Raw genomic sequence first — 14,456 nt, 5'->3', positions numbered from 1 at the left:
AAGTATGACACCATTTAAGTTGGACTTAAAGTATACATTTTGGCCTATAACATGGAATTGGCATGGATTGGGGGTGGGATTTTCCCTTCAAATGAACCCCTGTGCTGAATAGTCTCCACCCCAAAGAATAATGATAGGCTTCCACTGGCAGCTAGCGACTCCCATGCCAATGGAGCTGTGTATTTATTATTTATCGATTAAATTTGTTTAAGGCTGCCCATTAGTAGCACTCTTTTTGGGTGACCATTACAAAAAATTACCACTAGTAATTACCATTACTATAAATAAAATATACATTTAAACATGCATATCCATTCCAGATTTTACTCTGAACTTTGAAGGAGCAATCCATGGTGCTGAACTTATTTTGAGGATATGGTTCAGCATTAGGGAAAGATCTTTTAAAGCTTGGAGTAAAAGCCAAAGTGGCTACGCAGCCCCACAGAGAGCAACCGCCATTGGCTGCCACCTGCGCCTTTCCAGGCCTCTCTGGGGCCGCAGTCCTGTGTGCCAGGTTCTCCAGAGAGTCATCCCCAGCCCCACCGACTTTCCCCCAACCCGTGATCATTTGTAGATTCCCTGATTCTGTGCAGTTTTCCACCCAATGCTCCTGAGCACCTGCTGCCGGATCTTGCCCTTGCATTGGGAAAGGTGCAGGAGAGAAACTCTGGGAGCGCTTGCTTCCCAGCAGCACTTGGAGAAAGCCGCTTCCCGAGCAGCATGCATACCCTTCCATTTGCCACCAACAGAAGGATCAGGACGGGATGGGCGCTCCTCCTCGCAACGAGCAACAGCACAATCCAACATCTCATAGCTCAGTTTCTATGTTGCAGAAACTGGAACATGCCAGTTCCAAAGCAGCGGGTCCACGGTCTCCCAAGAATCTGAAGTCGCCTTGTGGAATGTTAGTATTCATTCTGCAAGAAGGCCAGCCAGCTGGTGCTCAGCATGGCTGCTTTTACGAGTCAAAGCGCTCGTCCCACTTAATGCCTTCAACATGGCAAACTGTCTTATGTGGCATCTTTTATTTATTTATTAGATTTCTAACCCGCCCTATTAGCCACACGGCTCCCTGGGCGGGTTAGCATGCTCATCTTTGACAGGAAAAACATTACACAACAATGTGTTTGTCTAACAACAACTGTGAGTAAGCTGACATTCACAAAGGGGAGCCTGCCCTCACAATTTTATTGTGATATTTGGCCCTGCTCTGAAAACCTCAGTTCTTGGAGTCATGATTGGGTTTCCTCTCCTTCTCCTTCTCCTTCTGGTCATGAGAAGTAAAAAGAAAGTTCTGAAAAATACAAGTGAAAGATGAGAAAACAGATGATCCCAAACTTACATTTACTATGTTTAAAGAACTTATAATTTTTATAGCAATCTGTGTGATTTGAGTGTTTAACATGAACAGCATAGAGTGGCCAGAATATAAGGACAGGTCATGTGCTGTAGAACTAAAAATAAAATCTATGGTTTTGCCATAGATGGTCCGATGGCAAAAAAAGGCAAGCTACTTGGAAAAAGAAACATGGCTTCTCTCCATAGTAGCCAGAACTTTGTTTATAGTTAAAAGCAAGACTGAAAAACAGCTGAAGTGCTTTTTATGCATGTGCCTCTTATTTAGATCCAATTCTGAACTGAGGTGGAGTTTCTAGAGAAAAATGGAGAAAAAGGCCATTTTCAATTTCATAGACATTAAGTTACACAGGAGTTGTCCAACTTTTGTCTAATTTCTTAAACAAATTATTATAAATACTTTTCAAGCTATTGGAAGTGCTGTGTGAGGCTGAGCAGCTTTGATGACCCACAGTCCGGATTTATGAATATTTATTGTTGATTAAAAATATGATACATGGGGTCTTACGCAAGAATGGAATAATGATTGGATTGTCCTGCTTTGCCCCATCAATGGCTTGCTGCACTGGTGTCTGTCTCAGAAGGGTCAAAGGATCTCAGGTTACAACTAATTCAGTGAAAACATGTTTCGAGTATATTGGACAAGTTGAAGAAAATAAACTTCATTTCTGTTTAGGACTATAATCCATCAGAGACTTTATTAAAACAAGCAGCTGCCTAGAGAGAAGTCTAACAGCATAACTCCTTGTACAGCCGGCATTCTCTCACCACTCCCATCACACTGCATATATTTAGAGTATTTATGCTCAGAAAGCCTCGCAATACAGCATATGCACCATACAGGGGAGGGGGCATCATGACAGACAACATATTCATCAGCGCTGGCGAACTGTCTTTAAGCAAGGACACCAAGCAATTTATTTAGGAGATAGCAACTTTCACATCAGAAGTCAGTCTGCAACTTCTCTTTTTCTGGGACCCTAAGTACTTCTCTTTTCCTTAACACAAGTAGCTTACTTACTCTTTCTCTCCCATCGGCATTTTTGATATGGAACCAAAATTAATATTAGTATAATGAGATATTCAAGTCTAAACAAAAGGCCTTCTCCTACAGACAGGGCAGTCTTTTTAGTAAAGGTCTGTCTGAATCAGTTAACTCTTGTCACAGTGAATGCGCCTCTTGCCCTTATCTTTTGGTAATGCCTGATCACTGCCTCTTCTGGGGAGGAGGTAATAATACAGATAAACTTTGTGATGGAAAGCTCTTTAATATGTAATGATGTGCATGTTTTTCTCAGTTATCTTACCTGCTTCCTGGAACTTAATATAAGGTCAGCATAACTAGATTCTTCATGTCTTTTTGACATCTAAAAGACTAATATTACAACACCAGAATGACAAACAGCCTCCTTCAATAATACAGTGGGTTGAGGGCTTAATGATGCTTTCCATTTTCGAACAAGTGGTCTTCAAGAACAATCTATAAATGGAGAAATATGGGGATTTGGTTTACTATCATGGAACTACGCCCAAGAACAGTACTAGTTACATAGAAAATAAAAAGCATGTTGCATATGTATTTATTGTAATGAATATATTTAAATCCTATGCTACAAAACTGCAAGACTATATTTTTATATTTTTGATTTATGAAAATTCACAATAAAAATTATGAAAAATATTTTTTAAATACAATGTGGGAGTGTAGTCTATATGCAAAAGCTTCTGTCAATAGAATAAAAGAAAAAACTCCAGAAAGTTCTGGAAGTGGGATTAACAGACTCCACCTCTGATTCTATAGCATTAGAAGTGGTTGACTGGCAGATACCAAAGAGGTGCATTTCACCAGGCATGATAATAAAGCCAAAATTCTTTACTTACAGAAAAAGAGTGATGTATCCATTGAGTGAACTCCAAGGTTTTCAGAAGGAAAAAAAATACAGACAAACCTTGAGAAAATACCACAATTAGCCCACCTAATGTGTGCAGAGGCTTGGAGGCAAGCGAAAGAGACAAGGTTAGAGCTTCCACAGAGCATAAACTGGATTCAGATGGTGGAAGGGAAATGTTTGCGCTGGCTGGGAGGAAGGAAAAGAAAGAGGTAGCAGGAGGGGCGCAGCAAGTGGGAAATGGGTATGAAATGGGCAGAAGGAAGTGGGAGGAGACAGAGTACATGGAGGGAAGGGGAAGTTGTGAGGGATAAAAATCATTTCTTTTAAACCCTGTGGGAGCAAGCCCACCCAGTCATTACAGACTGGCCATGCTCATTGGCCATGGAGAGTTCACTATGAGTTAGACGAGCGAAATGGAAAACTGAAGGGTGGTGGTAAAATGGTGTATTCTGGAGAAAGGCATATCTGGCTGGCTGGCTGGCTGGCTGGAAGCCTGAGGAGGAACATGCAACATTTTCTTGCATGTTCCTCTTGCAAATAATAGGATGCCCTCACTGCATCTGAAGAGGTCTGCTGATACTGTTGTGGTGTGTACCCTGCCAGACTGGCAGCAAATCTTCGCCTTGCTCCCTCTTTATTTAGTGATGTACGAATTCATATTCCTGTAGGGTGACTCAACATCACCTCCAGGTGATGTACACAATGCACTCGATCACTGATATAATAACAAACCCACTACATAAAGTAAACACTATAACACTGTGAGATTATAAAAGAAAAACTGTTCAAAAAGTTAAAAGCATACAATCAGTCAAAATGCTTGGGCAGATTAATACATTTGGGCCTGGCACTGAACAGCAGCCTCTGTCAATGTATGTGTGAGCTGTTGCAATTGTAGGTTTAATTCTCCGTTCAGAGTGAGCCTTACCATTCAGCAGAATAAAGCATCTGAAAGGGCATGAGGCAGCCTTGTGAAGCTAAGCAGGTCTGGGGCTGGTCAGTGCTTGGAGGAGAGACCACCTGGGAACCACATGTAGCCACCTTGGGGTCCATGAAGGCCGGAAGGTAGGCAAGCAGGAAGGCAGGCAGGTGGAGGCAGAGGCCCTCTGGCCATTTGCTTCTGTTGGAGGACAGAGATATGAGCCTGCTATCTGCAGGCCTAGTGGAGGATCCTGACCCATCACCAATGCTGACGTAAGAGTCAAGTGCTCGTCTAGCTGGCTCCTGTAAATCAGGTTGAATAGAGAAGGAGTCGTTCTTAGACTAGACCTGATCCAAGCTATGGAATGTGGGGTAGGGATGTTTTCTTGTCCAGCTGAGGCAACCAAACATTTTGGGCCAGCCTAGCTCTGTGCACACATGCCTGCATATTTGCATTGACAACTGAGAAACACGCCTGGCTCAATATATGTGCACATGTTTGGCCACAATTAAAAAACCCAGCTCTGCTAAAATCTGATGTGGTGGCCCTCAAACATTCTTATTTCTTGGCTGCTCATATGATCTTCCAATACTGGCAGCCAACTTCAGATTAATTAGAGCAGTAATGTGAAACAGGGGTGGGCTACACATGTTTTGGCCTTCAACTCCCATCAGTCCCATCATTAACTATTCTGGTTAGGGCTGATGGGAGTTGTAGACTCTCCAAACATCTGGAGGGTCACAAGTTGCCCATCCCTGGTTTAAAATAGTAAATGCCAAGATGCCAGAGAAACATCCCCATCACAGCTCTCATGAGAAGCATTTGTAACCTGAAAAAGCCGCATAAATTCCAGCATACAGTGTTCTACTCCATCCAGTCCAAGCAGAGACCTTTTACACACTGGAACCTGTGGTTTCTTTCCATTGGCCTCACCTGCATGCTGGGCTTTTGTTGCCAGACTCGGCAGGCTAACCTTTGGTCACCCTTGTGATGTGTAAATAAACATGTAACATGATCTGAGCTTCATAAATCCCAAACTAATTCTGAGTGACTCTGAATGAACCCTTAATAAAGAGCTTTACAGTTTAGACAGCAGCCAGTCATTACAATTTTGGGAGTCATGAGGCTGGCTGCAAACTGCTTGCAGATGGGTAGCTCTCAGATGGCACCATGATCAGCCAGTAATGGGAGTTTTGTCTTGGCCCAGCTTGTTTTCTTTTGCAATCATTGTCCCATTTTAATTTAACTGGAACTTGCACAGGAGACCTTGCCATGTGTCCTCGTAAAGGAGGATTATGCCCAAGGAGGGGAAAAAGTTAGATCACTGGGACAACTGTATCCACTGGTGGTCTTTTGCCAAAAGAAGAAAGAAAAGGCCGACATTGAGGGGGCTTCCACCACCCGGCTCCATCAGGCTAGCGCTCCCCAATTGCACTCATCTGCCTTCTCCAGCATTCTCTAACAAAATGAGCAACATCACCTTCGCAGATAAGTAACCTACTTGCCGTAGTATTAGCATCCCATAGCAATAGTTTTGCATTAGATTTCCATTAGGAACAGTATCCCATATCTAAAAATGGACCTAAGAGAACTGTGTCCTTCAGAAAGCTGCATAAGCAGGCCATACTCCCTTTGCATAAAGCTCCGGAGGACCCTGTCGCCCAGCCCCGGGCATCAGAGCTGGCCCTTCCTTTGTGCAAGGGAACAGATTCCAGGAGAGGGCAGCAAGATGTTGGACGACCTGCTCTGCGCCCCGCTCCCACCCCGCTCCTGCCTGCTGCTTTAAGGAACTGTGGGAAATGGTGCCCCATTGACAGTGATGGAGAAGCACCCACTACCAGCCCAGTCATCTTCTGTACACGGAGAGAGCGGGGGCACCCTTTGCTTCAGACAGTTTTGCAACGGTTCTGCGATGGAAGTTTTTTGAAAGTAAATCTAACTGAGTTCGGTAGGACTTACTTCCAAGGAAGTGTGATCAATTCTGTGAATGCAGAACTGGCTGAAGCACACATAATGTTTGGGTACTGTTTGAATTTTTCCCTTCAGCATTCTCCCTCATCGGAATTCCCGGATCTGGAAAGCCTGCCTGTGCACAAGCCCGCAGGTATGGACTTCCTTGCCTCAGGTGTACATGCAGATTTGCATAGGAAGGGCTGGGTCCAAGATAAACCATGTGCCATTGGAGTGGCACATAGGCACAGCCCTTGTATTGCTGCTTCATCTGCACAATTCACAAAGGAAGTTGCATTGCCCTCCACCCGTACTCAAGCTGTGGTGTGAACTCGATTTCTTTGTTAACTCATGAACAGTTACTGCTTTATTTTGTATTTATTTAACTTTTGTACCTTGATGATAAACCCAATTAACAATTATTCGAGGGAAAATGCTTTTATGAAACAGCTTGGGCTTGAGACATGAGTGTTTACCTCTGATATAGGATTGGGAAAAAGTTTCACATCCTTTAAAGAGTTGAAAACCTTGCTCAGCTGGTCCATGATGCCTCAGAAATTATAGATGAGGATAAGTCCAAAAGCTCATTGCTTATTGCAAGCTCCTACCAATCCCAGGAGTGATGGAACTCTGCAGAAGTTTCGGGGTTCGATCCCTGGCAGCATCAACTGCAGCCCCCCAGTGCTCATTTATTGCAGCTCCTTGAAAATGCTACACTGAGGATCGAGGGACCTTGATGAATGAGGAGAGCTCTCGGGGCTGGGGTTAGAATCGCTCAGGAGGGGACACAGGCAGTGTCTGTAAATGAAGCCCTTCCATCCAAGGAAGAGAGATCCTGGTTCTGCCCAATGTGGATGCAGAAAAAAAAGATGCAGCCAGTCCGCCAGAGTGATAATAACACAGAGAAATCTGAAGTGATCACAAAGAAGTCAGCCTATTAGCCATTTCTACAACAGTAGTCAGGACTTGGAATTGTCTGTATTTGAACTGTTTACCAAAAATAAACAGAAACTAAAATCAGCATGAACCTTGTCTAAACAGGCCACTTGCCTGCTCTTTGAACATTCCTGGTACTTCATGTCAAACAAGGGACAATTACACCCTTGAGTGAACACAAAAACAACACTTGCATAATATAGGGTTGTGCTCTGGGAGCAAAAGGACATTCCTGCAAGCTGCACCAGCAAACAGCGGCAAACAGCACTTTGAATGTCCCTTCCCATTTTTGATTGTTGATTAAGCCTCGCCATGGTTCTGGGCATGAACCCGTTGCACCACAACAGTCTCACGCCATGGAAGTAGGGATTAGATGGATTCTGTAAACAGATCCTGGGGAGGGTAAATTTAAGGAAGCAAAATATGCAAACGGTAAGTTGGCCTTCGGCTCCACCACTTCATCTCATAAATCACAGTTTCTGCAGTGTATGTGAACTCCATAGATGGGTGGGGGAGTTTAAATACCACAGGGCCTTTAAAGAAGAAGTTACCAGTGTTCCCACAGTAGAATAAGTCTTTAAAAACAACAAAACATAATGTCAACCCACCTGACTCTCAGGATATGAAGAACCAGAGGGCTAGTGCCCAAGAATTACATGAATATCTCCCCCATCTCTCCCTCTCTCCCTCTCTCCCTCTCTCCCTCTCTCTCTCTCTCTCTCTCTCTCTCTCTCTCTCTCACACACACACACACACACACACACACACACACACACACACACACACTGTCCAGGGGTTACACACACATCCATGCTGGGCAGGTGTTAAGAGTAAGCATGTTTGGCTGCCTGCTGAGATCCCACATTCCTGAAGAGGCCCATAGACAAAGCCCCTGGGACTACGTAACGCCTCCTATTCCTTGCTGCAGCCTTTGCTCGCCTGGCTCTTTCTTTGGGTCAGAAAATGGTGGTGCTGAGAAGGAGCCAAGTAGGTTGCTGCCCTGTAACACTGGCGTTCTCCCGATGGTCGTGAGTGCACTCACACACGTGTGCCTGCAGAGGAGGCTTTGGTGGGAACTCTGATGGCAACAGTCCTGTGGGATCTGCCTCTCCTCTGATGCTGGGCTTCTTCCTTGTGCTTAGCTCCGGCTTCCTCCATGAATGCTAGCAGAGCTCCTCTCGAACAACCTGGCAGCACGTGGGGCACATGCAAAAGCCACAAGCCCCATGTGCAAAAAAGGACATGCTTGCACATGGTCTGGATTTCTGGTTGGTGCCTGTGAGGGCACTGAGTACTGTGAGAAAGTGGTCCAGACTCCAGTGAGCTGAGCCGAGGGAATCTAATAAATTCTAAAGTGGATTCCTTCTACATCCCTTGTGGGAACCCTTCCCCGCATCTTGCGCCCGTGTCTGTAGCACATTCCTCCTTATTCCCCAGTTCCATTCAAACCATTTAATCATGGTCTTGGGTGACAAGAGAGAGTGTGGTGCCAAAAACCGGCACTGATGCAGAAAAGAAAAAACCGCTACCTAAGTACAGTTATAGAATTAAATGACACAACGCCAAGGAGAGGAGAGTGAGGGCTCTGTGAGAATGCACAGGTGACCACTTGAAGAACTCGAGTCCCAGGTGAACAAGCTGCCGTTCTTGGCCTCTGTGCATCACACATATGAGCTTACTTGCCAAAGGTGGGCAGCGCAGTCCATGGAGGATAGAAGAAAGCACTGCAGATGAGGAATCCATTCTGGCTCACACACTGAAACAGCACTGCTTGACAAAGGTGGATGGAGTTGACCAAGTTGCAGCTCTGCCTAACTCAGGTAAGGTGGCCCCTCATCCAGGTGCAGCAGTTCTGGTAACACGCCTGGTAGAGTATGCTATACCTGCAGCAGATGGTTCAGGCCCCTCAACTGCACATGCTAAGCGGATTGTACTGACCACCCAAGAGGCAAAATGCTGTGGGAGGACCAGCAAGCCCTTGCTCTTTCTCTGAAGACACAGTTGGAAGGCAAAATTGTTCCGTCGGTGCCTTCTCAGAAGCCAGGGCCCATTGAACTTTGTGGGCATGCATGATATCTTCAATCACAGATAGAGGCGATGCAAAGATGATATCTTGATTTAAGTGGACATCAGAAATGGCCTTTGGGATGAAGGTGATGTCTGAGCACGACCCAACTTGGTCCTGGTGAATAATGAGAAATGGAGCACCTACTCACTGGACAGATACCTCACTGCGCCCGAGAGCCGATGCTGCGGCTGCAAGGAAGGCCGCTTTCTAAGAGGGGAAAAGCAAAGCCGTGGAACCAGCCCATATGTGTGATGCACAGAGACCATGCAGAAGCAGCAGATGTCACTCACTGCCTACTTGCTCTCTGGCTCTCTGCCAGTCAAGCGAGCAAGTGCTAGCAATGGCAAAAGAGAGGAGCAGGAGCAGTTGCTGGTGGCAGTGGTGGCTGAAGAGCAGAATCACTGGGGGAGGGAGCCCATTCGGCCCGCAGAGACCTGGAGCTGGTGCCACAGCTGGGCAGTGCTGAGAATTCCATCCCAGTGGGAGAAGGCAGCACAAAGGGTCTGTATCTTTAATAGCTATTTTTTGACATTGGACGTATTCAAGCCCACTGGTTAAAATGGGCTTCAGCATGCCAAACTCTGTGTTGGATTTAGGCCACGGTATCCTACAAACAGAAACAGCACAGCAATGAGCACAATCATGGTTCTCTGTTTGAAGAGCTGCCAGTCCAAATTGGATGTGCAGTTAAAACACTATCAGAAGGTAGAGCTGGCCCTTGAAGCTGCCCATCAACGGACTGCAAAGCACTAGGTCACCTGGTCGCAATCTTCCACAGGATGGTCAGATGCCGTGCATTGCTACACTAATTAAACTAATAATTCCTAAATGTGTATATACATTTGTGAATACAAATAAATTAGCACGTGCAGTTATATGCATCAGTGCCTCTTTGTTCCCCCTTTTTGGTGGTGCATGTTCTCTTTTGGAGAGGGCCATTGACAAGTGGCCACCTAAGCACCACTTGCAGAGCATTCGGCAATTCTCAAAGACCATCTGAAACACAAAGTGTTTTCACTTGACTGTAGAGAGAGAGCAGGAAAGTGCTTCTGACGTCCCTCTGAAGGGGCAGTCACGTAAAAAGCATTGCTCCACAATCTTGTCAAGGAAAATTAGCCTCTCCATCAGCAAGAATCTCATAGTTCCCACGTATCTTAAGTGCCAAGGTGCCCATTCAGAAGAAACCCTTCACTGAGATGATCAGAACCTGAGCTTTGCAGGGTTTTAAAGGTAATGCCAGGGTGGCAGCCAGCACCCACGCTTCAAGACTGAGGCGCCCACATAGCAATGCTACCACATCCTACTCCAGCTGACATTTTGAAGCCTCTTCAAAGGCACCCCCACGTTGAGTACAGCGCAGCTGATCCTGCGTTCCCAAAGAATGAATGCCAGGCGACTGGCCACGTCTCTCTTGGGACCAAATGGGTTTTTCTCAGATGCTGCTAGCAGTGAGATTTCTGGATAATGCAGTGAAAAAATGGAAGCAGGTGCAGGCAAAGTGTAATTTCCACTAAAATGGAAGCTGGGCTCTTTTACCTAGTTGTTCCTGGTTCTTGTTCCTGGCTTTTCTGCCTCGGCACGCACTGCAGAACCCATGTGCCACCAGGAACACTGTTCAGGCAAAGGCTCCACACAGGGCAGAGTCAAATTGGAAAGCCTGGAAGAACTTAATTGCAAGTGGAGTGTGACTGTGTACACAAACCAGCAGCTCCTGCTGGCGTTTGCTACTTGCCAACCCTACTGAAAGTGCCTCTTTGTCTCTTCTGCAACAATATGAAGTTGCTGCTGTTCATTATTTGCAGATGTGCAGATATCCCCAAAGTGCAACTGAAGCGAGAAGCCAAGAGCCAGGTCTGCAGGAGGCTCGGCACAGTTCGGCGCTCGCCCTCTCCGAGGCTCAGGCAGGCTTTGGGGCTCTGGTGTTCAATGCAGCCCATTCTCCCCGGCCTCAAGCCACCTGCTCTCATTTCCTCTTGCACTCTCGGGGCAGCATGGGTCAATTTCACGCTACTCCTTATCTTCCTCATCTGGATATTTGGTTTAGCTTCCCACTGCACGCTACCAGATCGCTCGTCGCATCTGAAAGATGGGACGCTACAACCACCACATGTGGGAATCACATGCTGTAGAGAATGTTCGTTACCCATTTTGAGTCTCCAGCTGTTGGAGTGCGGCAGCTTCCATTTCTGGACAGAGGAGAAGGGGTGCCCAGAGAATCTGGCTGACAGTCTGAGCTTCCATTCCATCTATATGGTGACATTGGTCAGGTCCTCTCCTCCTGTCCATGCTCCACATTTAAGGTTTTAGCATTTTTACTCCAGAGGGCTCTCTTTGTTGTTTTACTTTCCTTTATTGCATATTGTGCTTCTTTAGATTGTTTTTTTTAAGACAAACTGGCAGCATAAAGTGTGTGTGTGCGCGCGCACATGGAGGGGAATAAAATGCCATTCCTCTCTCTTCTACCTGGCCCAGCACAAACCTGACAGGACCTAAGAAGTGAAGGTCCCTCTGCCACAGACTCCCCCACGACCCATCATCCCCAGATAGGATTGCTCCAGAAAGAGCTTTTATCCTCACTTGGAGGGTATTTCAATTTTCAAGGCAGCTTACAAAGCGATCAGTTAAGAAGCAACATTACAAATTATTAAAACAATGAAGTAGTAAACAATGACATCAACTAACATTAAAATAGCCATGATAGATACTTCAGTTATTAAAACAAAGGGCCACAAAGCGGATTGAGATAAAAATGGTTTCGAGCGCTCTTCTTTAAAGCCTTAAATCTCTTTCAAGTCAATAAACTCAATATAATTGACTCAAGTGCCGATTTGGCCAAGGTTCTACAGCCAAATTTTGCTTTTGGCTACAGAGACACCAGACAGGTGCTCTGTACCTGATACAGCTTGAATTCATGCTGATACACCTGATATAGCTCCCTCCACTAGTTCTACTGCAGTGCAGGATCTGTGGAAGGCACGCGCTGAAAGAATTAATACATGGCGGCATTTGACCAAGACCCGTGTGCTCTGAGGCAGCTAGTGCTCGTAAATATAAGCACATGGTAACAAACTGATGTCCATCTACATTAAATATTTTGGATAGTCTACATTTCTTGAAGCTTAAGAAGGAGGAAGGAATACGGGGTGACAAATGTTGTTTGAAGACACTGTCAAGTTTTGAAGCACTAATGGTAACTAATATACTCAATCCACAAACTAGAGCATAGTTAATGCAAATTTGCCCTTCTATTACAACCTCTTTGTGGAATAATCTTAAACAGATTAGGGTTTTTTTGGCCTTCGTGAAGTTTTGCAAATAGTTATGAATATGTAAAAAAGTGAAATCAAAAGAGACAGTTTATTTTAACAGTTTGTATTTTAACTTAAGAGACAGTTTGTATTTTAACTTAATGTTGTGAGCCGCCCCGAGGCTTTGGCGAATGGGGCGGCATAGAAATGTTTTAATAAATAAATAAATTACAAAGTACTGCAGAATGGAGTGCCCCAGGATACCCTGTTTCTTTCCCCCTCCCTCCATTTCATCTCCACCCCCACCCCCCAATAATCAACTGACTTTCCACAGCCACTGAACATGTTCAGTTTTCACCGACCCGTGTTGGAAGCCGTTCCTTTCTTTATCAAATGTACATCCTGCCTTTCTACACCAGATAGTCCTCAAAGTAGTTAACAGTGAAAAAATACAAAATCATAACCAAAACATTAAACAAGAACAATGAAAAACATATCTGTACTAATGATGTATTGTTTATGTGATATTCAGAACACCCAAAGTCACTGATACATCCAATTTGTGTCCAGTAGTTAACAAGGGCATTCAATTTTCTGAATAGTGTGGCTGTGGGTGGGTTAGAGTCAGAATCATCATCTCACCCATGGAAAAAGACATGACTTCTGCATCCTCTCCTCCCTTCTGCAGCCCTCAACAGTTCCCGCAACCCCGCTGGAGCAGAACTGGAGAGCCTACAGGGAGTTGCAACAGGAAGCAGAGGACATAGAAGTCCCATTACACCAGCAAGTCCCTTCTGCTGGCAGGATGATATTATCCAAGTCTCTGTGTATTTATGTCTAGAGTTTGTATGTTGTGAATTGCAAGGATGTTTTTAATGGATGAATTAGTGACCTTGCTGTAAACGGCCTTGAACTCCACAGAGATAAAGCGGTGCATGCTTTGGTTTTAAATGCATTTATTAACAAATAAATATTGGGTCGAGGGGCACTTAAGTAGAAGAGGAACCCAAGTTTGTTTGGAGAGGAGCATAGGTTTTTGGTTTTTCATTTCTTTTGTAAAGTGAAGAAACTGCTGGAACATGTAGCATAAGCCAACACATGATGTGACAGCCATCATAAGGTTCCATAATGCTATGTTTCTTTGGGTCCTAAACAGACCATTTTTAACATCACTGCATCCATTTTGTAACAGCTGATGCCAAAGTGCTGGAATCTTCAATGCAGGTGTTGTCTACAGCCCTGACACAACACACAGTTTACTTTTCCTTTTCATCCACACGAGCATCCCAACTGTGTGTTAAAGTCCTGCATGTGCTCTTTCAAAGACCATCACAATCTCAGCTCCGCACACAATGGCTGGCTGGCTCACTTGCTCTCTTGCTCTCTTGCCCTCTTTCTTCGTTCCTTCCTTCCTATCATTTTATACTGCCCAATAGCCAAGGCTCTCTGGGCAGTTAACAAAAGTTACAATTAAACTAACATCACACAGAAAGATAGAGTATTTTAAAAGAAGAAAACCATAATAGAATTGCAATGGCTATGATTCAGCACAGAAGCATAGCAGCAGTGCAAAGTAAAATGCAACATATAAGGACAAAGTTTTAAAAGTTAAACTATTAAAACACTGGGAAAATAAAAAGGTCTTCAACTGGCAACAAAAAGACTACAAAGTAGGCACGAGGTGCTCTTCTTTGGGGAGCTCATCCAAAACCAGGGTACCACAACCAAAAAGGCCCTCCTCCTGGTAGCCACCTGCCTTACTTCCTTTGGAAGAGGCTCCCAGAGAAGGACTCCTGAAAATCCCTTCAGGGTCCAGGCAGGTACATATGGGAGGAGGTGATTCTTCAGATCACCTGGCCCCAAGGCTTGCTGGTAGGTGGAAATGGAGGATACAGAAGGAAAGTAATGTACTCTTCCCCACACAGAGAAAGAGAGAGAGAGAGAGATTTAAAAGCTCACATGATAAAATATACAGAGTTGGATTCCACTTTGACTTTGAACAAGTTCTTCTCCCCCTCTGCAGCTGCCCCATGTTCCTCCTAAATCTGTTCCAGGGGTTGGAGGATGCATGGTGGGTGGCTGCA

The sequence above is a fragment of the Varanus komodoensis genome, unplaced genomic scaffold, assembly GCF_004798865.1.
Source record: "Varanus komodoensis strain SLA01 unplaced genomic scaffold, ASM479886v1 scaffold7_3, whole genome shotgun sequence".
Classification (NCBI taxonomy): Eukaryota; Metazoa; Chordata; class Lepidosauria; order Squamata; family Varanidae; genus Varanus; species Varanus komodoensis.
This window is presented reverse-complemented; position numbering follows the sequence as displayed.